At 37.9% G+C, this 24,046-nt stretch overlaps 1 long non-coding RNA gene across 1 annotated transcript in view; it reads left to right on the plus strand.

Annotated features, from left to right (window-relative positions):
* LOC138173740 (uncharacterized) overlaps window positions 1-24,046 on the plus strand; it is a 94,003-nt gene that overhangs the window by 36,675 nt on the left and 33,282 nt on the right. The window contains exon 4 of the long non-coding RNA XR_011171502.1: window positions 2,496-2,563. This is a non-coding gene — a long non-coding RNA (uncharacterized lncRNA). The remainder of the gene's footprint in view (window positions 1-2,495; window positions 2,564-24,046) is intronic.

Genomic DNA, 24,046 nt, shown 5'->3' on the forward strand with positions numbered 1-24,046 from the left:
CATCAAGATATCTCATCCCCTCTGAAATAAATATTTCCTTAATCTTGTAGAATCTTTCTCCAATGATATAAAAATGTCATTTGGACTCTTTAAGTGTAAAATTTTTAGCATATGCAAAGAAAGGGCCTGAAAGCAGTGAACTTGGATTTGGAGGTCATATTAATGAATGAAAGTAATATTTACAAATACTTTGATCTGCTTGCAGGCAAGATATGTTGGGTATGAGCATATCAAAGAGAAGGAAATGGTTGAATATAAGAGAAATCAAAGCTGAATGGGAAGAACAAATTTAAAGTACTTAGCATTTATACAATAATAGTCTTAATGAATACCTTTGAGGACACAAAATTAACTATAATAAATTTGGAAAATGTCCTATCAAAAAACCCATACAATATTAATAGAACATAGGACCCAACGTCCTAAAGTAGAAAAAGTATGTAGAAAGATGAATATTTTCTTGCCAAAAAGGAAGAAGATTGATATATACTTTTAGAGTGAAGATAGGTAAAAAAAAACAAAAACAAAAAACCTGTATGCATACTGTTGGAACAAGCAGACATTATTTCACAAAGTAATAATAAAGGTTGATAACAGGGACACGCCATGAGATTTATTGTATCTAAATGGAAATGGTTTATCACCAGATGGAGCCTATAAAATGGTTAAAATCCAAGAATGGAATCAAAAGTCTGTCTATGGGCAACATCTGTGTAACCTTTGCTAATAGCATATTTAGAAAGATATTTTGAATAAATAGCCGAGTCATGGAAACAGAAGGATTTATGATCGCAAGTCAGGACCATATTAGTAACTTCAAAAATTAAAGATGGATTATCCTTAGGGAACCCAGACTTAGTGGTCAAAAGAAATTCAAATTATGCAACACATCACTGGATTTTGTAAAAATTCAGCACCTACTGAATACATAGCAAAACATGAAACATGATCTGGTAATTAGACACATACATCAGGAATTTTGTTATGGACCAACAAATGATAAATCCCCAAATTATACATACAAACCTCAAAATATCTTGCAAAAATCAATGAATAAACTATACTGGAACAAGACCATTATCACAGATTTAACTGTGGCCCACAATAAACTGGGTATCACATTTATCCATAAAAAGTAAAAAAAAAACAATGTTTTTAATAGATGTTAACATGACAAATATTCATAGACTTCAAATAAAATGAAACACAAAGCTTTCAAAATAATAAAGACCTAGCAGAGGAAATAAAAATCATGTGTGAAGAGGATAAGATATATCAATCAATTAACAAACTTTTTTTTTTTAGGGCAACTGGGTTTAAGCGACTTGCCCAAGGTCACATGGCTAGTAAGTGTTAAGTGTCTGAGGTCGAAATTGAACTCAGGTCCTCCTGACTCCAGGGCTGGTGCTCTATTCACTGTGCCACCTAGCCACCCCAGCAAACATTTAGTAAGCACCTACTATGTGCCAAACACTATGCTAAGTGCCAGGGATAGAAAAAGGGACGAAAGACAATACCTGCCCTCTCTCTAATGAGAGACAACATGCAGACAAATAGATACAAAGCCAGATTTATCAGGATAAATGAGGTATGATTAACAAAGGGAAGGAGCTAGAGTTAGTAAGGGTTAGGAAAGGCTTCCAGTAAAAGAAGAGATTTTATGTGAAACCTAAACAAAGGTAGGGCCAAATCATCTTCTTCATCCTGCCTCCAGTTCAAGCTGTACTGAGGCTGTTTTGAGTCAGCCTGTAAAAAGGGACCTTACATCCTAACACTATTACTCAACTACAACAATCAGTCATTTCATCCATCTGGGCAATAGTTCATAGAGTCTTAGAGATGAAATAAATATAGTATTATGGTAACTGATCCGATGACCATTCCTAAATTAATGCTATTGAACAACATGAAAATGATTTTTTGATAACAATAATAACTTCACTATTAATATGAATGCACAGTAGAAGATCCTCTTTGAAAACCAGGACAAATCATGCAGCCTGATCTAAGACACCCCAGTATTACCAACTCCTATAAACTTGGCAGCCATTTAGCTGATTGTTTGTGGAATCTATTTTCTTCCCTCCTAGTATAAGATATATTCCTTTACTATGTGAAGTGTAAAGGTTATATGGCACAAAAGTTAGCCTTTCAGTAAGGTACAGTGGATAGAGTTCTAAATTTGGAGTCAGAAAGACTGGTTCAGATCCTGATTTTGACACTTGCTAGCTGTGTGAACAGGAGGAAGTCATTTAAACTTTCTGAGCTTTAGTTTCTTCTTCTATAAAATGGTAAGAATAATGTATGGAATATCTACATCATGGGATTCTCATGGAGGAGATAATGTAAATATGAGTACTTTTCAATCCTCAAAACATTACATAAATGTCAGTTATTATTAGTGCCGTATAATATTTTTTATTTTCAGTGAAAGTCGGATTTTAACCTCCCAGAAGACAAATATCACGTCTTGTGTTTATTTTCTATCTTCCCAGGAAACGAGTCTGGACTAATGTGTGTGAAGCAAGTGTTCAATGAAGAGATGAGAAACCACTTAGCTCCGGTATCATTTCCTTCACTTTTTTTGTTGTTTTGTTTTAATCTACATATAATATCACATTTGGGTCTTACATCAACTCTCTGAGGCAAGTAATATAGGTATTATTATGCCTTTTTACAGATGAGGAAACTGAGGTCCATAAAGGTTAACTGATTTGGACATAGTCTTGCAACTAGTAAATGTCAGAAGTGGACTGAAACCCAGGTCTCCCTGACTCTGAGTCTACTTCTCTACTCACCAGCATGCATCTGAGGCTAGAAACATCTGCTCCTACTTTTTCTGAAACTCTTTTGTTAGAAAAGCAAAGCCACACCCCAAAAGAACATTCCAACTTAATCACACCCAGGGTATAAACCAACAAAGGAATTTGGGGTGAGAGGAAGTTACAACATATGCCCTCTGGACACTCAATAAAAACTATTTTAAAAAATAAGCTGAAATTTAGTAGGAATAAACGCACAGTCTTACACTGGTTAAAAAAAAAATCAGCTGCACATGTACAAGATGGAAGAAGCCTGGCTAGACACCACATCCTGCACAAAAAAGACTCAGGGGGGTTTTAGTCACCTGCAATTCCAATGAAGTCAGCAGTGTGACATAACAGCCAAAAAAAGCTATTGTAACCTAAGACTCTTTAAAGAAGGTCATTCTGTCTAAAATGCAGAAAATCATTATCCAACTCTTCTGTGCCCCGGTCTGATTTCATCTGGAATATCGTGATCCATTTTGGGAATCACATTGTAGGAAGGCCATTGATAGGCTGGAGTTTCTAGAGGAGGTTAGAGAGGATGGTGTTGAGATTACAGATCATGCTGCATAAGGATGAGTTGAAGGAAGTGGGGAAAAGAGGAATTGGGGGAAGGGGAGGGAGAATATAGCAATTGCTTGAATGTTGTTGAAGTGCGCTTTCTTGGAAAACACATTACATGCATTACGTTTGCTCCCAGAGGATAGAACCAAAAGCAATCAGTAAAAGTTGAAAGTAGGATGTGTTTTCTTATTTTGATCTTAAATCTCTCTAATAGGTTACTTTGTCTAAAAGTTGCATGTGTTATCTTGAGAGAAAGGGATTCTGTTTTCTTAGAGATCTTCAGTGGAATAAAAATGTCTACTTTGGGGGAGGTTATACAAAGAACAGGAGTAGCTAGGTGTTGCTGGGCCTGAACTTAGGAATACACATCTTCCTGAATTCAAATCTGAGCTCAGACACTTACTAGCTGTGTGACCCTGGGCAAATCACTCAACCTTGTTTGCCTCAGTTTCCTCATCTGTAAAATAAGCTGGAAAAGGAAATGGCAAACCATTCCGGTATCTTTGCCAAGAAAACCCCAAATGAGATCACAGAGAGTCAGATATGATTAAAAAAAACTGAACAACGATGACAAAAACATCAACTGACAAGAAGCAAAACACTTGTTTTGGACAAGCAGAAAAGTTTGATTAATTCTAAGCGTAGCTATGTTGTACAGTGAATAGAGGGCCGGGCCTGGGGTTAGAAAGATTCCTCTTTCTGAGTTCAAATCTGACCTCAGACACTTACTAGTTTGTACAATGCTGGGCAAGTCACTTAATTATTTGACTCAATTTCCTCATCTGTAAAATGACCTGGAGTAAAAAATGGCAAACCACTCAGGTGTCTTTGCCAAGGAAAACCACAAAAAATTGGACATGACTGAAAAACAACTGAAACAGCAGCCATACATAGAACTCCTATGTGGGTATTGGTTGGATTAGATAAACTCTGAGATACTTCTCTATTTTGAGATGCTGTAACGTTCATTCATTGATAATGACAAATGAACTTCAAAACTATAATTTTATATGGCCAGTGCAAGTTTTTGTTGAGGAGAACATATTTATTAGACTTCTGATATACATGTGGGACCACATACTTCAGTACTGATCATGCCACATGTACCCCAGACCCTATAGATATCAAAAGGGACATGGTTTGCAAGGTTTGTGATGGGACAGAGGGGAAGGTATATTAGAGCTAGCTAGCTGGCACACTCATTTAATGATTTTCCAAGGGAATATTGGCTAACTCTGCATGCTCCCAAGAGACTGTATGCTGCCTTTTTACAAAGAGCTTGCTACAGAACACTTCTTTTTGTGTTGCAGGGATGGACAAATAATTCCCTTTGAGATTAGTATAACTTAAAATCATGGGGAGAATATCTAAGGGAGATGGAAAAGATTCCCTCCCTAATGAAACACATGTCCTCCTATCCAAAGGGAAGAACTGAAGTCTTTAAAGAAAGTTTACATGTCTTTTTACTTTTTCAGGGAAAAGCTCAGTTCAAATCAACAATCTTACCCAAAGAAGTGGGTATTGAATTGGTTGGGTATCATTTACTTAGCAGAGTTGGCAACCAAGGTGGTCTTAAGACCACATGGATACCCAGAGACTGCCAGTTCTCTGACTCATGACATGGCAAAGTAGAAGAGTTGGCAGCAAAGTATTGGCCCAACCAAATGCTTCCTGAATTAATCTAGTTTTCTACCCATTTCTGCAAGTAGAATTGTTTATAAAGGTACCGATATTGAATAGCTTTAGAGATAGGCAAAGAGATAGACATGATAATAAATATATAGATATTTATGTAACAAATGCTTAAGATGAACATCCATGAAGGATGTCATCACTTTAACCATTATAATAATAATATTTTATTATTGAAACCTTGATCCAAATTACTACTTAAGTACATTTTTTTATATTCTCCTTGATCTTATTGAATCAGCTGGCCCTCTTTTTTTTTTTTTAACTTGGATGCTGTGCTAAGGAAAAAGATGGATAATGGAATTGAGACTAAGAGAATGGGAATAATTTCTTAGGGTGAAGAACGTAGGTTTGGTCAGCAGCATATTTGGAGTATGACTACTGAGATCTACCCACCATCTTCCCCCTGCTCTTAAGAAGCCTTTCTGATGTGGCCTGTTAAAGGCTAGTAAGGATCAACTTCTCTACAGGGCAAGGCAGAGTTCTGCAGGTACTCAGGACTGTAGCAGAGGACCAGATTCTCTGGGGAGCCTTCAAAGGTCTAACATGTCGCCTGTAATGTTCACAAGGCAAATGAATCAATCAGCTTACTATGTACCAAGCAGTGTTCAAAGCTCTGGGGAATACAAAAAAAAAAATAAAAATAAAAACAAAACAGTCCCTAATCTCAAGAGGCATACAGGATAATGGGGAAGACAATATATTCATAATTTGGTGCTTGCCAGATAAATACAGAGTAGATGTGAGATAGCCTTAAATGGGGAAGGCTGGGAGGGCTAGCAAAGACCTACTGGAGATGATGTTCAAGCTGAGTCTTAAGGAAACCAGGTATTCAAGAAGGCAAATGTACGCATACACATACACACACACATGGCATTTACAAGACATTTTGTCTTTTAAAAATATATCTTGATTGGGTGTGAAAAATGCTGTCTAATTTTAAATTTTTATTCAATTTCATTTTCAACAGATGCACCAAAATTTATATATGAGTAAATATTTACCCTTTTGAAGTAGTTGGGTGGGAATAATGTACTTATTCCAGCGTTGTGCATCATGACCCTTACGTAACACTTCCGCAGGACTCTTTTTTTGGGAATCCCTCCAGAGCTAAAGGCACCACCTCCTTTTGAGTTTTCTTCAGTGGTGTAAATTTGTATGTAAACTCATTATGTTTCAATTGTATCTGCGTGCTTGCTTGACTGACATTGTTGGTCATTTGAGGGTGGCGTATTTGATTTTGGGGGATAGTCAAAAGTCATTTGTGGTCAACTCTCATGAATAAAGTTTGTGATCATGCTGAACGGTGATGTTGTGGTCCAAGAGGAGATGTCATTATAAGGAAATGATACTGATTTCTGGGGGTCATTCATAACTTTAAATTCAACAAATATTGTCTAAGTATCTATCCAATATGTAAGGATAATGCACTATGCACAAGGGAGGCAATGATGAATAACAGATACAACACTAATCTCCAGGAGCTTAGACAGGAGTAGATTTTGGGGAAAATTAATTCCTAAAGAGGGATTCTGTAGATATTTTGCATAACAATATCATTTATATGACTCTGTAGCCTCTAAAGATGACTACTTGGAGAAAACAAAACTTATTTGGATTTATAATTCACAGGAACATAAACTGAAGGCTGAAAGAATCTTACAAGGCATTTAGTCCGTCTTATTTTATAGATAAAGCTCAGAGAGGCTAAGTGGTTTGAACATGGTCACACAGTCACTAAGTATCAGAGATGGGATTTGAACCCAGGCCTTCTTGACTTCAAGTCCATCAATCTACCCCACCCTACATCTCTTTAGGGGTTCGATAAGTTTAAATACACATCCACACCCACACCAGTCCCTACTTTAGAGTCCCTCTTTGCTTCGTCTTCCTCCCCAACTAGACAATAAGCTCCGCCGGGACAAGAATTTTGCCTTATATTTCATTGTAGTAATTCAGTTATATTCAGCGTTTATGAAATGTATTATACTGGTGGTTGTGGGTGTTGTGATCAGTACAGTTAGTTACCTACTATTACTCACTATTATTCTTTCTTCTCTAACAGCTTTATTTCTAGAGATTTAATCAGCTATAACCTATTATCATAATTAGGTCAATTTTTTTTATCCTAGAGAAAATATAAGAAGTCCATATGGAATCCTCACTATTGTCTTATGACATTTTTATCAAATGAAAAATGAGGAGTATAATCAGAATAGCTCAGAGCTCCTAGTTGGTCAAAATCCCAATATTTAGACACAGGTTGATTCTATGTCCTTATTTGGCTTTATGTTTGTGTCTGGATGATTCCCTGTCCTCTTTATGATTGAGATAAAATTCAGCATACAGGAAACATTTAGTTTAAAAAAGTGAGTAGAGGATATTACAGTATCTGTTATTGGGCAGGCATGAGGAGGGCAAGTGGAAGAAAAAGTATGCCTATTTTTTGGACCTCTCAGTCCTTAAAGACACGGCTACAACCAGCTTCTGTCCACATATATTTTTCTCTGAGATGCCTGTAGGGGGCTGATGGTTCTTTTTTATCTCACTTTTCTCTGTAAAGGCCTTCTTTCTACAGTCTCTCAGTTTCTTTCTTTCTTTGTTGCCCCCGTGATGAGAATTCTTTCTCTCTCAGCTTGTTAGGCCCTGAATGGCGCTCTGGAGGCTGAGCCCCCACTGCTTCTCCTGCTTAGCTCTGTGCCCTTTTAAGAACTTCTGGGTTTGACAGGTCTCCCTTCTAGCTCAAAGATTGATATAGTCACAGATTACTCTCAGGGCTAAGAGGGAATGATTGTCTCTTAGGGTTGAGAGGCTGTAAAGAGTAGTCACTAAAAGAATGCTTGTTGATCGAATATAAGACTTCCCTGCTTGAGGAAGGCATAGAGGTATTGCATATTTTAATTCAGGTGTGATTCAAATGACCAAAATAAATAAAAATAGTAAAAAAAAAAACCCCAATCACTACCCTACATGCACATAGACAATGTACATGGAGCACACATTTATAAAAATAGCACTCAATTAGAAATAGTGAGGCAAGTAAACAAAGGGATTAAGTGTAAACTTCAAAAAACTAACATAGTGTTTAGTTTTCTAATACAATTATTTTTAGTTGTTCCATTGATGAGCTGGCCATCCTACATATGCCCTGTCCAATTACAGCATTTTTAGTCAATGATCTATGAATTTTAAATTCTAATTAAGTCTGGACACAGTATGTTAGAATGATACAAAGGATCATTAAAGATTACTGAGTATATAATACCTGTTTAGAAGCTCTAATTATGTATTTACTCAATTACTTTTACAAGATAACAAACAACTCCTCTACATTTTAAAAAGTCCCTAACTCAATATTTACTGATGGGCCTGCAAATGGGCAGAATATCAAATAATTAATACATACATTTAAGATGCCTCCTCCCAAAGGCATGTTCAAGAAGCTAATTATGTATTTATGTGCTATGGACGAGTGAGCAAATGATATGCATCTTTTAAAGTTCATCGTCACATATTTACATAGTGGGTTGCTGAAGTTCACGAGGAGAAGTCCATAATGGGTGGCTTATGTCACTTCTCTTTTTTTAAACATCTGCATGATGGGTCCCCATTTCTTTCCTTCTATGGTACTCTCAGTTCTCATTTGGTCTAATGCTCTTCCATAAAGCTATGGGAAATCGACCCCTGTACCCTGACTGCATGTTACAATAAAAGTGTGAAAACTTAATTCTGACTTTTGGCATCATGGCAGATACATGCTTATATAAGTTAAAGACTGAACTGTCAGTTTATATTTGGGACTCTAACATAGATTTTTCTCACATTTTGTTAATTTAATTTGGAATTTCATAATTTATTGAATATGGACTATGGGGTGGTATTTATTATTTACTTGGTTTTCAGGCATCATAGGTTCACTATTTTGAAAGTTTAAAAATACAAAGTCATGTCTTCTACCAGAGATTTTATAGAGGGATCCAGTGGCACCTAACCATTAGTTAATGATACAAAGCTACTAAAATGATAAATTCACTGAGAACATGCTATTTATCAGAAAAACACTAACAAGAATTTAATCTCACAATCCATCATTTCTAAAGCTGCTTATTGCCTTGGGGACTCCTCCCCTATAGGCCAAATGACAATCCCCTTCTGTAGTGTTTCAGCTGCTTATGCTTGCAAAATGCCATAAAGTAAGCTTGCCAGTGAGAGAGACAGTATCTTGTGGATGGCATGCTGAGTATGTAACTACTGAAATGCATAGAACACTGAGCCTGGTATCAGGAAGACCTGAGTTCAAATGTGGTCTCAGACACTGCCTAGCTCTGTGACTCTGGGCAAGTCACTTAACCTCTGTTTGCCCCAGTTTCCTCAACTGTAAACTGGGGATAATAATAGTACCTATCTCAAAGGGTTGTTGTGAGGATCAAATGAAATAATATTGATAAAAGTGCTTGGCACATATCAGGTACTATATAAATACTTTTCCCAGGCCTGTCCCACTTTTTTCCCTGAATAGCTTTGCATAAAAGTAATGTAAAAAATGACAGAGCTAGTTAAGTTTGATCTGAGTTAAAGTCTTACACCAGAAACTAGCAAAATGATCCTGAGCAAGTCGTTTAACCCCTCTGAGCCCCGGTTTTCTCATCTACAAAAAAGGGCTGATAAAAGCACCTGCATCTCAAGGTTCTTAGGAGGATTAAGAGATAATGTATGTAAAATGTATGATAAAATAATATACTCTAGGAGGGAATGAATGAATGAAAAAGAACTTACTATACTCAAAGCATTGTGCTAGGAATATAAATAGAAAAATAAGCTCTCAGGGAACTTATCTTCTTTGTTTTGTTTTTTTTTAGGAGTGGGGAAGGCAGGGAAATTAGGGTTAAGTGACTTACCCAGGGACACATTGCTAGTAAGTGTTAAGTGTCTGAGGCCAGATTTGAACTCAGGTCCTCCTGAGTCCAGGGCCAGTGCTCTATTCACTGTGCCAACTAGCCTCCCCAGGGAACTTACCTTCTAATTTTTGAGAAAACATGTATAGGATGTTTCAGCAACAAGTTAGATTGAAAAGCCCAGTGGTCCTTAGGATGGATGCAGCAGAAAGTGCATGGTAATGCTGCTTCCTTATAGTTATTTTCATTATTAAAAACTTTATATAGATGTGAGTTCTCATTTGGGGGTGATAGAGAATAGTTCCATCTAGAAGTAATTGTCACCCAGTTGTTCAAAAGACTCAAGTCACTTTGATTTCTTCATCACATTTTTTTTTTCAACTAAAAAATGAGAGGATTAGATTAAATGACCTCTAAGGGATCTTCTAACAGCAAAGCCTATGTTTGGGGTGGGGTGGGGCAGAGGGAAGTAGGTCCAAAATGCCAAGCTCTTATCTACAAAGAGAAGTCAACAAGGAGATAGTGAAAGTGGAAAGGAGTGATGGCCCTTTCTTCTCTTTCCAGACTTCTTAGACATTACTCCCCTCCACATACTCTGTGATCCAGTGATTCTGGCTTCCTTGCTGTTCCCTGAAAAAGGTATTCAATTTCCCAACTCCAGTCATTTTCACTGGCTGTCCAACATGCCTGGAATTCTCCTTTTCTTCTTCTTGGTCTCCCAGATTCCTTGGATTCCTTTATTACAAGCTTCAAATCTTGCCGTCCATAAGAAACTTTTCCAAGATCCCCCTTAATGCTAATATCTTCTGTCTATGGATTATCTCTGATTTATTCTTCATACATCTTGTTTGAACGCAGTTGTTTTCATGTTGTCTCATCCAATCAGATTTTGAGTTTCTTAAGGGCAGATGTTTTTTGTCTTTCTTTGTATACTCAGTACTTAGCAGAAGGCCTGGCTCTTTCTTAGCTGGCACTTAATAAATGCTTGTTGATTTGATAAAACAATAAAGCCACTGACAGAGGCCTTCTTACAGTTCCTACATTGACCTTTTCCTCTCTTGATCTTCTCCAGAAAGCCATTGTAGGATGGTGAAAAGAGCCATGGGACCAAGGAGTCAGGTGGTCTGAGTTCTAGTCCTGCTATTGTCATTAACTGTATGACCTATTCAAGTCATTAACTCTTCCAGGCCTCAATATCCTCATTTGTAATTTGTAGTGATTATATAAGATGACCTATAAGGTCTCTTTCTGTGTGAATTACAGAGGTTTCCTTTCAGATTGAATACTCGATCTATCCATCAATTGATTCTAGAGGCACCTGGGAACCTTGTATTGAAATTTATCGAGTAGATAAATAAAATGGTCAGTCTGGTACTTTCTTTTTTAAAATTAAAAAAAAATATTTATTTGTTTTTAGTTTTCAACATTGACTTCTACAAGATTTTGAATTCTAAATTTTCTCTCTTTCTCTGCTTCCCCTTCCCTAAAGCGGCATGCAATCTGATATAGGCTATACATGTACAATCATATCAAAAATATTTCCACATTAGTCATATTGTAAAGAAGAATTAGAAACAAAGGGAAAAACTACAAGATAGAAGAAACAAATAAAAGAGAGAAAATAGCATGCTTCCATCTACATTCAGACTCCAATGTTCTTTCTCTGGATGGATGTGGACGTGGATAGCGTTTTCTGTCACAGGTCTTTTGGGATTGTCTCAGATCCTTGTATTGCTGAGAAAGGCTAAGTTTATCATTGCATATTTTTGCTATTATTGTGTACAGTGTTCTCCTGGTTCTTCTCATTTCACTCAGCATCAGTTCATGTAAGTCTTTCCAGGTTTTTCTGAAATTGGTCTGCTCATCATTTCTTATGGAACAATAGTATTCCATTACATTCATATACCACAACTTGTTTATCCACTCCCCAATTGATGGGCATCCCCTCAATTTCCAATTCTTGACCACCACAAAAAGAGCTACTATAAATATTTTTGTGTATGTGGGTCCTTTTCTCATTTTTATGATCTCTTTGGCAATACAAACCGAGAAGTAGTATTGCTATGTCAAAGGATATACACAGTTTTATAGCCTTTTGGGTATAGTTCTAAATTGCTCTCCAGAATGGTTGGATCAATTCACAACTCCACCAACAATGCATTAGTGTTCCAATTTTCCCACATCTTCTCCAACATTAATCCTTTTCCTCTTTTTTTCATGTTAGCCTATCTGAAAGGGGTGATCTGGTACCTTGGAGTTGTTTTGATTTGCATGTCTTTAATCAATAGTGATTTAGAGCATTTTTTCATATGACTATAAATAGCTTTAATTTCTTCCTATGAAAACTGCCTGTTCATATCCTTTAACCATTTGTCAATTGGGGAATGACTTATATTCTTATAAGTCTGACTCGGTTCTTTATGTATTTTAGAAATGAGGCCTTTATCAGAGACACTGGCTGTAAGATTGTTTCCCAGTTTCTGCTTCCCTTGGTTCCACTGGTTTTGTTTGTGCTAAACCTTTTTCATTTAATGTAATCAAAGGTATCCATTTTGCATTTCATAATGTTCTCTCTCCCTCTCTTGTTTGGTCATAAATTTTGCCATTCTCCATAGTTCTGACAGGTAAACTATTCCTTGCACTCTTAATTTGCTTATAGTCTCACCCTTTATGTATAACTCATGTATACATTTTGACCTTATCTTGGTATATATGGTGTAAGATGTTGGTGTATGCCTGGTTTCTGCCATAGTGTTTTCCACTTTTCTCAGCAGTTTTTGTTAAATAATGTTAAATTCTTAGCTCAGAAGCTGGAGTCTTTGGGTTTATCAAACAGTAGATTACTATAGTCATTGACTGCAGTATCTTGTGTACCTAACCTAGTCTACTCATCCACCACTTTTTTTCTTAGCCAGTACCAAGTACTTTGGATGATTGCTGCTTTATAATACAGTTTTAGATCTGGTTTAGCTAGTCCACCTTCCCTTGTATTTCTTTTCATTATTTCCTTTGGTATTTTGGAACTTTTGTTCTTCCAGATAAATTTTATTTTTTTTTCTAGCTCTATAAAATAAATTTTTGGTATTTTGATTGGTATGGTGCTAAATAAGTAAATTAATTGAGGCAGGCCTACCGATGAGAATGGATATTTTTCCAATTATTTAGATCTGACTTTATTTGTGTGAAGTGTTTTGTAATTGTGTTCATATAGTTCCTGTATTTGTCTTGGCAGGTAGACTCCCAAATCAGAGAGAATACTCTAGATCTTAACTGGACTTTCAGGCTGCAAGAAAATATCTCTATGGCTAACCTTAGCAGGTAGAAGGCCATCTATTCATCAGAGATCAGGTCAAAGGGGAAGAGAAAAGGTTATAATAAAGAGGGGTTATGAGATGTGGAGTGGGAAAGAAGATGGAGCTCCTGACAGATGGCCTCTATTTTCTCAATAAAGCAATAAGTAGGTCCTCTATTGAGAAGGAAGGGTAGTATAAGAGGTCAAAGAAGGAAAAAAGAAAGAAAGAAAGAAGAAAGGAAGGAAAAAAGAAAGGAAGGATGAAGGAAGGAAGGAAAAAGGAAGAAATAAGAGAAGGGAAGAAGAAAAAGAAAGAGATAAAAGAAGCAAAGGAAGGAAGAAAGGAAGGAAGGAAGGGAGAAAGAGAGGAAGTAAAGAAGGAAAAAATATAGAAAGAGAAATATAAAATGAAGGAAGGGAAAAAAGAAGGAAGACAGAAAGAAAATAACTATACCTGAAGATTTTCTTTGGTGTTCTTTTTCTTATTCTTTCTTCCTCATCTATCCATATTACAAAATTTGAATTCCCTAAAATGTTAGGAGAGATGGACAAACTAAGGTGTGTAGAAGTCAGCATGCCATATGAAGTCTGTTCCCTATAAATACACATTTATTTTCTCTCTCTAGGAATCCTCTAGGACTTTAGGTGTCCTCAGAAACAATGGTGCCTTGAAGTTATTCAAAGATGCTCTGGAATAAAGGATTTTAAAATGACATTTTCTATCAGGCAGCTATAAAAGCTTCACAATGTAGGTGCTCAAATGCATGGTAGTGCTTCAGAGACAGGGAAGCTCTCCAGAGAGGAAATTGCATTAGAAAAAAAAATCTGTTATCTTTTCTATAATGTTCAAGACAATAGCATCTGTGCCTTTCACCAGCCCATTATTTTAAATGAGACCAAAACCAGACAGAAGTGTTTCCTCATGTCTCACAAGTACAAGACTATTCTAGATCCAAGTGAAGTTGCTTCAAAAATAGCGCCGCCCCCACTCTCGCTCCCCTTTCCCGTACCTGTAAATCCCTGCCAAATGGCCCTCTCTTATTTCTTTCATAATAAAGTGAAAGACCAGTCAATTTCTGTGAACCAGTAAAATGGCATGGATGTAACTAGCTATGGTTCATAAATATGTACTTCAATTATCCAGGTCCCATCTCATTCAGCACCTTAGAGTGCAGAGTAGAAGTTTAAAGGAGATCCTGTTTTGCAAGTAGACCCTTTTGAGCAGGTCCCATAACCCTTCATCCATAAAATGATGCTATTGAACTGGATGATCTTTATGAATCTTTCCATGTTTCAATGAATGAATCTCAGCCCAAGTAGGGAGTCAAATATTGGAAGAATGTGACCTTCCTGAAGATGAAAGTAATAAGTTGTAGTTCTCTTTTAGCAGAGGTCTCCATATGGCTCTCTATCCTGGATGATTGTCTTCTAGGTTTTCATTAAAGTATTGTTGGGAGTTTCTTTGGAAATTAGCCAATCTTGGCTATGATGAAGCATAACTTGAGCAAGAATGCATAAGAATGATGTTGTGTTTGAAGACTAAACTTGGAGTCAGGGGAACATGGGAAGGAATCTTGCCTCTGACAGTAACAAGCTGTATGAGCCCAGACAGATTTCTTAAACTCTACTGGCTTTGGTGTTTTCATCTATAAGGATATTAATATTTGTATTACCCCAAGGGTTGTTGTGAGGATTGAAAGAGATTATGTATGTAAAGTGCATAGTAAACTTGACACTGTTATGTCATTCTCAGCTATCATTATTTTTCTTTTAAAAAAGAAAGACATTCAGCCTTAACTGCTAAAACCAAGAAGGCAGGCAGGCAGGCAGGCAAACCAGGGGTTGCCTGTTTTCTGTGTTTTTATTTTGAATGAATGAATGACTGAATGAAAAGCCATTTATTAACACCATACTCCATGTAAAGTACTGTGTTAAAAATTGGGGGATACAAATAGAAAAGTAAGACAGGGTATCTTACTTGCTCTCAAGGCATTCACATTCTAATGGGGGAGAAAATATATATGGAAGGTTTCAGCTTCAAGTCAGATAGAAGGGCCCCATGGTCCTTAGGGTACAGCAGCAAAGCAGATGGTAAGGTTTTGTCTTTAATTTCATTTCCACTAACAAATCATACAAATTTTTTCATCGTGAATCATTTGACAATGCCAAGGACTTTGGTGGTGATGACTATTTTTTTTCTGAGTTTTCAGTAGCTGTGACTACAGCACTTGCAAACAGTTGCCAGTTTGCATCTCTATGGGGATTGCTTCCTTTAATGATGGCTTTGGGGGCTGAATTAGAAGCAGGGCCTGTGGGCTGGGGAATACCTGCCATTCCCAGGCCTCTTGGGCTTACCTTCAGTTGATTAGCAGGTGATGCTTATGGCAGCCAGGAAGGTGGGCCCCTTGTTCCCGGGGATGGCTCCCCTCAACAGTTGCTATGTGGCTGGGTTAGAAAACAGGACTGGTCTAGGGGCCACTGCTATTCCAAGGGTTCTCATTTTCAAGATCCTGGGATATTTCCATTAGGATCTGAGAGATATAGTGGTGGTAGTTGAACTTATTTGCCACCATCAGTCTCCTTTCTCTGACTCAGTAGCTTGTTGATTCAGTGAGGTAGGCTTGCCTACTCCATAAGTGGCAACTGGTCAGCATTTGGTGGGAATGGCTGGCTGGTTCTCCATAAGAGTAGTTTTCTTGATGGTGACTGTAGGCTGGAAACAGGACTCATATTCTAGGAGCTGCTTCTATTATTCCTGGGACTCATGGGCTGGCCTCTGTCCTGGGCTTTCTTCTCTTTTTTTTTTCTCTATAATTTCTGACTTGATGAAGATCATTTGATGATTCCCAGTTGTACATATCCACCCCTAATCTTTCTTCAAAGGTCCAGCTCCACATCAAAAAATGCCTTACTAGACTTTTAAAACTTCATTTCTCATAAGCATCTATCTCAACATATCAAAACCAGAAATTATTATTTGATTTTTCTCAACACCATCACTCTTCTGTATTTCCCTGTTATTATTGAGGAGACAACCACTCTTCCACACACCTAGGTTTATAAAAATATCATGCTTGACTCTTTATTCTCCTTTGCACCACATATCCAATCAGCTGACAAATATTGCCATAAGTATCTGTACAACTCTCTTGGATACATTCTCTTCTCTCCACCCACACAGCCAAGTCCTTCAATAGTTCTTGCCTGAACTATTTCAATAGAGTCTTTGGACTTCCTGACTTGATTCTTTCTTTACTACAATCGATTCCCTGAAGAGCTACCAAAGTGACTTTCAAAAAATGAAGATCTGACCATTTTCCTACTCAATAAACTCCAATAATCTCTTATAACTTGTAGAATTAAATATAAAATCTTCTGTTTGGTATTTAAAGTTCTTCACAAACTGACTCCTACCTACCTTTGCAGGCTTCCTTTCCAGGTACCCTATGTTTGGTCCAGTCAAATTGTCTTTCCTGCTATATCTCACACATAATGCTTCATCTCCTGTTTTGATGCGTTTGTACTGACTCTCTGTGATGCCTGGAATATTCTCCCTTCTCAACTCTGTCTCTTGGAATTTCTGATCTGCTGTAAGACAAAAGACAAACATAATGTTCTGTCTAAGGACTTTTCCAGTCTTCTACTCCCATCCCATGCCTCTAACCCCTTTAAGGTTACCTTGTATCTACTTTGCATGTATTTTATGTCCCTATTTTTGTACATTTTTGATTAGAACATAAGCTTCCTGAGGGCAGGGACTATTTTTCCTGTTCTTTCTATCTCAAACACTTAACACAGTGTAATGTAATTGCCAAGGAAAGGCAACTTCCCAAGGTTCAAAATACCACCATAGGTGCTCTCCATTTTATTCAGTGACAAACCAAAAACAGAGAAGGTCAAAACATGACATCATTCCAAATACAGCATTTACTAAATGTGATTAAATAATCTCCAAGTACTACCCCACCCCAGGACCTTCCATTCATTCAATCAATTACAAAGTCCCTGGTCTAAATACTTCTCCACCCCTAGGCTATACCTTCATTTAGTCCACCACAAAGTCCCTCTTCTCAAATGGAGATTAGTTTCCAAACATAAGGTCAAAAGTTCCCCACCCCTGGATCACAATTGAATCTACCCCAGAGTAACATCAAGTTTAAGCACAGCACTTAATACCCAAATGGAGGTCTTTTCTTCATCTTGACACGAGGCAAGTTCTCAGCAATCTTAGTTCCTGGGGAGACAAGGCTTAGCAAGGCCACAAGATACATTGCCAGTCCCTTCATTAATTCATCCTCTGCCTGCAGAACAGTCCTAGAACCCCTGAAAATGTTAGCAAAACCCTCTCCCAGGATTTCTGTAAACATACAACAAGAAAATCCTTCTTCAGGGCTTCTGAACCAACAGAAAGGTTCCCAGACCCCTGCAACAACAGCACTGTCCTTCACCAGTGGACAGTATTCACTCTGTCTGCAGGACAGTCTCCAGACCCCTGCAACAACAGCACTGTCCTTCACCAGTGGACAGTATTCATTCTGTCTGCAGGACAGTCTCCAGACCCCTTCAACAACAGCACTGTCCTTCACCAGTGGACAGTATTCACTCTCTGTCTGCAGGACAGTCTCAGGGCTTCTTAGTGAACAGCCAGGTTCCAGGACTTCTTCAACAGGCCTGTCTTTCACCAGTGGACAAATCTGGCAAAACAACATCAAAACAGACAAAGTACCAGCAAAACAGCCATGTCTCCTCAGTCCTTGGCAGCTCAGGGGGCAGGTCTCAAAAGTCCAGGGCAATTCAAAGCGGCCACCAGCAATTCTCTTAGTCTCTCTCTCTCCACAAGGTGCTGCTTCCAAAAAAAAAGTTCTTCTGCCTCTCTCTTGTCTCTCCAAATCTACGTCACCAGCTCCTCCCAGTTAAGGACTTTCTTTTCACATCAACAAGTCCATCCCACAGGTGGGATTAACAAGCTCTGGGTTTTAACACAATCAATTTGAAAACCAAGCCAATACAGGGGGAATCTTTAAATGCCATTACTATCACACACAGTGCCTGGAATGTAGTGGGGGCTTCATAAACACTTGTTGATTGATTGCTTGCCTTTGCTCAGGACAAAACAAGAAAACATGTATATAAATTATAGTGACCATATTTGTAAATATTTATTTGTCATGAGTTTGTATTGTTCTTCACTTTAAAAAAGGTAGAGCTGGGTTCTTAATTCTGAGATTTCTTTAGAATCTTCTTTTTTTTTTGGAGGGACAATTGGGGTTAAGTGACTTGCCCAAGGCCACAAGATTAGTAAGTGTTAAGTATCTGAGGCTGGATTTGAGCTCAAGTCCTCCTGACTCCAAGGCTGGTGTTCCATTCACTGCACCACCTAGCCACACTAGAGTATTCTTAAGAGAAAAGTCTCTCTTGATTGTGACAGCTGGGTGGCTCAGTGAGTAGAGCAGTGGTCCCCAAGTCAAGAAGACATAATTGTAAGTCTGGCCTGAGATACTTTACTAGCTAGCTGTGTGACTCCAAGAAAGTCACTTAATTCTCATCTGCTCCAGTTTACTAAATTATAAAATGGGAATAATAATAACACCTCCTCTCAGAGTGTTTGTGAGGCTAAAATGATTTAATATTTGTAAAAGTACTTTGCAAACCTTAAAGTGCTATGTAAATACTAGTGATGATGATGATAGTGTGAGACTGAGAAATATAGTGAGTTAGATTTGAGAATAGTCAATAGGATATTCTGGGTATTATACTACTTGGGGATTAGAGAAAAACCTAGGATCTACCAATTGGAGACAAAATACAGCTTGCACTGGGCAGAATTTGACCTTTTACTCCCTATGAAAAATAAATTAAACTAGGAACAGTACTGCCACTTTACTGAATCAAGATAACTGTAAGCATTTTAGAAGTATCCAAAATTAAACATTTGACATAATTATTTAAAATTCTTGTCTATTCATCATTTTGGTACTTTGAAGTATCATGTCAGACAGGAATAACGACTGGTTGGAAACCCACTTCTGCTTTTTTTTTTTCACTTTTTGGAGGGCAATTGGGGTTAAGTGACTTGCCCAAGGTCACATGGCTAGTTTTTGTGTTAAGTGTCTGAGGCTGGATTTGAACTCAGGTCCTCCTGACTCCAGGGCTAGTGCTCTATTCACTACACCACCTAGCCACCCCAGGGAACCCACTTCTGCCACCAATTCACTATGCATATTGCTACCCCTAACCCTTCCCCCTCCCCCTCCAGTCCAGTTTCTTTGTCCATAAAATGAGAAGATTGGATTTGGTGATATCAAAATGTACTTTCTTACTCTAAATTACATGTACCTATGGTTCTAAAATAGCCCCAAGAACTTTTACTAGTCAAAACCTCATTAGAGTTATTTTGTATACAATAAATTAGTAAAATGTCATTTCTATTCTTTAATAATATCCCGTCATGCATACTTTTCATTAATTGAGACAAGCCTTCTTCTCTTTACTCTAAACTAGAGAGATTGTATGACAATCTATCTGGAGATATAATTTTTACACATAATTTCTAGGCTTTCCATTAACTTCCTAGAGCATGAAAAAATTGCTTAGGATACCATTTAAAGTCCATCTCATGACCAGGCCTCTCAGAATGAAGGAGCAGATTGTGTATCTACATTGTACAAATTGTTTGAAACTTTGCATTTGGACAGACCTTGATCGGTTTTATACAAAGCAGACTACACAAATGTGTCTGCACAGAGCCCTAGTCCATTTTTTAAAAAATCACTAACCTATTGCCAAAACCAACTCAGAGCAGCAAGCCCCCTTTGAAGTTGTAGTTGGCTATGGGCATATGTAGTAGGGCAAAATCTGGAGTTCCAAATGCCCGAATGATTTACTCCATGAAATTTCTTCTCAGCCAGCTTCTTGAGAAATCTTCTCTTGTTAGGGACTGAATAGTTTGAGAAATCTGGATGCTCCTTTGAAGAGCAGATAATGAAGGAAAAGGGGGTGGGTAACATTTGGTGACCCAAGATGACTCTCTAAATTGTTGATACGCACCACAGTGAAAGCAGCCATTGATAAATGGGTCTCAAGGGGGTGGTCCCTCATGCTGGAATCTGTCACAAAACAGAGTAATAGCATTTATTTAAGGTTTGCAAAGTGCTTTCTGTATATTATCTCATTTGATCTTCACAACAACCCATTTTACAAGTGAAGAAACCAAAGCTGGGAGAAGTTAAGTGACTTGCCCAGGGTCAGAGAGGCAGTGTCTGAGACGGGACTCAAACTTAAGTCTTCTGGACTCCATGCCTGTCCTTTGCCCACTATTCCACTTAGGTACCTCAATATGAGAAGGGAACATGCGCTGTTTTGTCTCCTCTAGCACACTTGTCATTCTTTAGATACCTAATTAATGTGAATGGGTCATAATTAACCAAAAAAGCACCACACATTTTGGGAATTTATTTCCCAACTTGAAAAAATAAAACCCTAAAGAATAAAACTGATGTGATTTCGACATAAAGTCATATTGAATTTGGAAATCAGCCTGATTGTTTTAATTGCAAGGGGAAGAAGAATGCTAAATGCATTCAGTACTTTTTATAGACCATATTTATTTATTTTTCCCTTTGGCCAGAAGTTTTTGAAATATGAGTTCCATGTTAGAGAATGTGGGCAACATGACAAACTAAGTACCACAGAATCTTAGAGTTGGATGGAATCTCTGATATCAAGGGATCATAGGATTCTCATGTGGATCTTGAATCCCAGAGAGGTTAAATGACTTGCCCAAAGTCATATAGCTAGTTAGTGGTAGGGCTAGGACTTAAAACCCAGATCTCCTGATAGTCTAATTCTCTCTGCCTCCCTTCTCTATGCACCAGGCTGCCAACACAACATTTTCTTGGTATGAACCAATTGAATAGATTAGAGCCTGGTAGCCTAAAACATTTGGCTGGAGTCAGAATTGTAAAACAGGTAGTTTGTATTTTCCAGTCTCCAGTTCTGCTTCCTAATTTCATAGAGGAAGAGAATGTTGGGGTTATATCTCCTTTTGTATAGGAACTTCCACATAATCTTTGACCCTGGCCTGTAACCATGGACTTAACTCTTACTCTCCTAAAAGGTACAATATTTTTCTTTGCGTCCATGAGTACCCAACCTTGTTCTCGAGCTTCTGACTCCAACAGGGAGTAGAAAAGATTCTTTAGGCAACAACTTCTTGTGTGAAGCTCAGGCTCGCTCCTGTGTTCTGATATTGGGGTTATTGTCCATGGTATAAAGGCTTTGAAATCAGAAGATCTGGGTTCAATTTCCAGCTCTGATACTGACTGTGTAACTCTAGGAATGCTGTTTAACTTCAAAACACCTCGGTTTCCTTACCTGTAAAGTGAGGGAAATGCCACTTGTACTAGATAGGCATCATGATGCAGAGCAGTACTAGACTTGGCATGAGGAAAACTCGGGTTCAACTACCTCATGGAAGGTTGTGATCTGCATTTATGGAGTTATCACACCAGGTTTTCTCATTGATGTAATATGTATGCAACCTGCCTTGCAGGTCTTCTGAAGTATATAACACAATGTACATTTGGACTTTGTTCTTTATTGCCTCAATTATTTATATCATATTGTTCTTTATTGCCTCAAACTTCTAGAATTCCTGATCCATATCCACCTTGATTTCCATGACCTGCAATTTCCTTTTGAATTTATTTGACTTATATGACTTCCTGTTCTCCTTGGCTTCTTGGTGGCCACTTGGGACACAGTTCAAAATGATGAGATGTAAGTTATGGCTGCAACAAGCACACAGAGTAGACTTTTCTTATGGTGTATGATGTGCTTGCGCTTGGCACCAATCACTGTCTCGGAAGAGATGCCGAGTAGCAGCAATAAGTCATTTATAGTTAGTTGAGCTCTCATTGTGAAAGTTGAATAGAGTTTAAATTGTCTAATCAATATAGGAGCTTCTTTATCATGATCCCTGGCTTTTGAAAGGACTGTTTTTATTCAGTATCATTAGGAAATGAACACCTAAGTATGTAGCTCTGGGTAACACATTTTGGGAAATTTATTGATGAGATGGAGTGTAAAGAGCCTTAAAAACAGACCACTGAGTGAGCAGTTGAAAGGTCAAGGATATTTAGCCTAGAGAAAAGACAACTTGGGAGGTGGAGTGGTGACTGATATCCTATCTGTCCTCAAATATTTGGAAGTCTGACACATGGAAGAAGTATTGGACATTTTGTGCTAGGCCCTAGAAAAAGAACTGGGAGCAATAAATGAAAGTTTCAGAGAGATTAATTTTGGATATATGAAAGGAAAACCTTCCTAGCAATTCAAACTATTAAAAAAAGAAATAGGTTGCCTCTGAGGGTATAAGGAGGCGTGAAAAGACTTGGCAGAGCCAAAAGTGGGGGGGGGTGAGTTGATAAGGGACGGATAGGAGGGGATCCTAGCAGCAGTGAAGGCCCAGTTAAGATTATGTAACAGAAATTTGTAGTGGACCAAGTCAGAATGATTGCATGATTTTTTTCCAGGTTCATTCAGTCTCTCATGTGTAGGTGAGAAGATAATGGTTGGAATGATCGAAGACTGAGGCTTGTCTGGGCATCATTGGTGATAGGAAGTATATTAGATTATGTTCCAGCCTCGGCATGTGTCTTTCTGTTTCAAGTGTGTCTCTTGTAAACAGTATATTGTTGGATTCTTGTTTTTAATACATTCTGCTATCCGTGTGCATTTGATAGGTGAACTCATCCCATTCACATTCACAGTTATGATTACTAACTGTATATTTCCCTCTAACTTGTTTTCTTCTCTCTCCATCTATTTTCCAGGTCAGTTGTTTTTCTGATGAGATATTTCCTATTTTCTTCAATTTTTTTCATTTTTAAAATTTTTGTTTCATTGTTTCTTGGTGTCTGATGGAATCAGTTTCCAGCTGCCCAATTCTAATTTTTAAGGAGCTATTTTCTTTGGTGAGCTTTTGTATCTCCTTTTCTATTTGATCAGTTTTGCTTTTTAAGGAGTTTTGCATCACTCTCATTTTTTTCCTCCAATTTTTCCTTTACCATTCTTATTTTTCCTTTGAGGCTTTTTTGTAACTGTTTTTCACATTATTATCTTCTGAGTTTATGTTTTGGTCTTTCCTGCCACTGTGCTAGATTTTTATGGTCAATTTTTTTCTTTTGGCTCATTTTTTACCCCAGTCTCTTCCTTGACTTTGAACTTTATGTTAAAATTGGGCTCTTTTCAGCTAGTGGTGGGCAGGTACTGTCCCAAGCTTCAGAATTTTTCATACTGCTCTTTTCAGAGCTTGTTCTTTGAAAACTACAAGTTTTTGATGCTGTCAAGGTGGTATGACCTTGGGAGGTACATGGTCATAGCTCTCCTGGTCTGACCTCTGGTCTTAACTGAGGAAGGACCCCTGGTCCCCTGTATTCACACACCTTGTGACAAGGGCCCCTGTTTCCTTGTGATCAACCACCATTGTTTCTTTCCCCCCTGGGATTGTGACCCAGAATTGTGTATGAGCAATAAAGTTGCCAATTAGCACTAACTGTACCCAGTGCCACCAAAGAATCCTAGTAATCTCTTTTTGACCAGTTGTCTGTCCCTTTACTGTCTCTGTCCTGAGAGCTCCTGAAGCAGCTGCTGTTGCTGCTGAAACAGCTCTTGCCATCATAGGGTGTGTGGTTCCCCGACAAGCCTTATAGGTTGGTGGTTGTGCTGTCATGATTCTGATTGGTTGAAGCTTCCCGTGGTATTACAAATGTTATTCCTTCCAATGAGATAGAGGT

The sequence above is a fragment of the Petaurus breviceps genome, unplaced genomic scaffold (genome assembly GCF_028583685.1).
Source record: "Petaurus breviceps papuanus isolate PSGF00001 unplaced genomic scaffold, PetGlider_PUasm1.0 129, whole genome shotgun sequence".
In the NCBI taxonomy this organism is placed as follows: domain Eukaryota; kingdom Metazoa; phylum Chordata; class Mammalia; order Diprotodontia; family Petauridae; genus Petaurus; species Petaurus breviceps.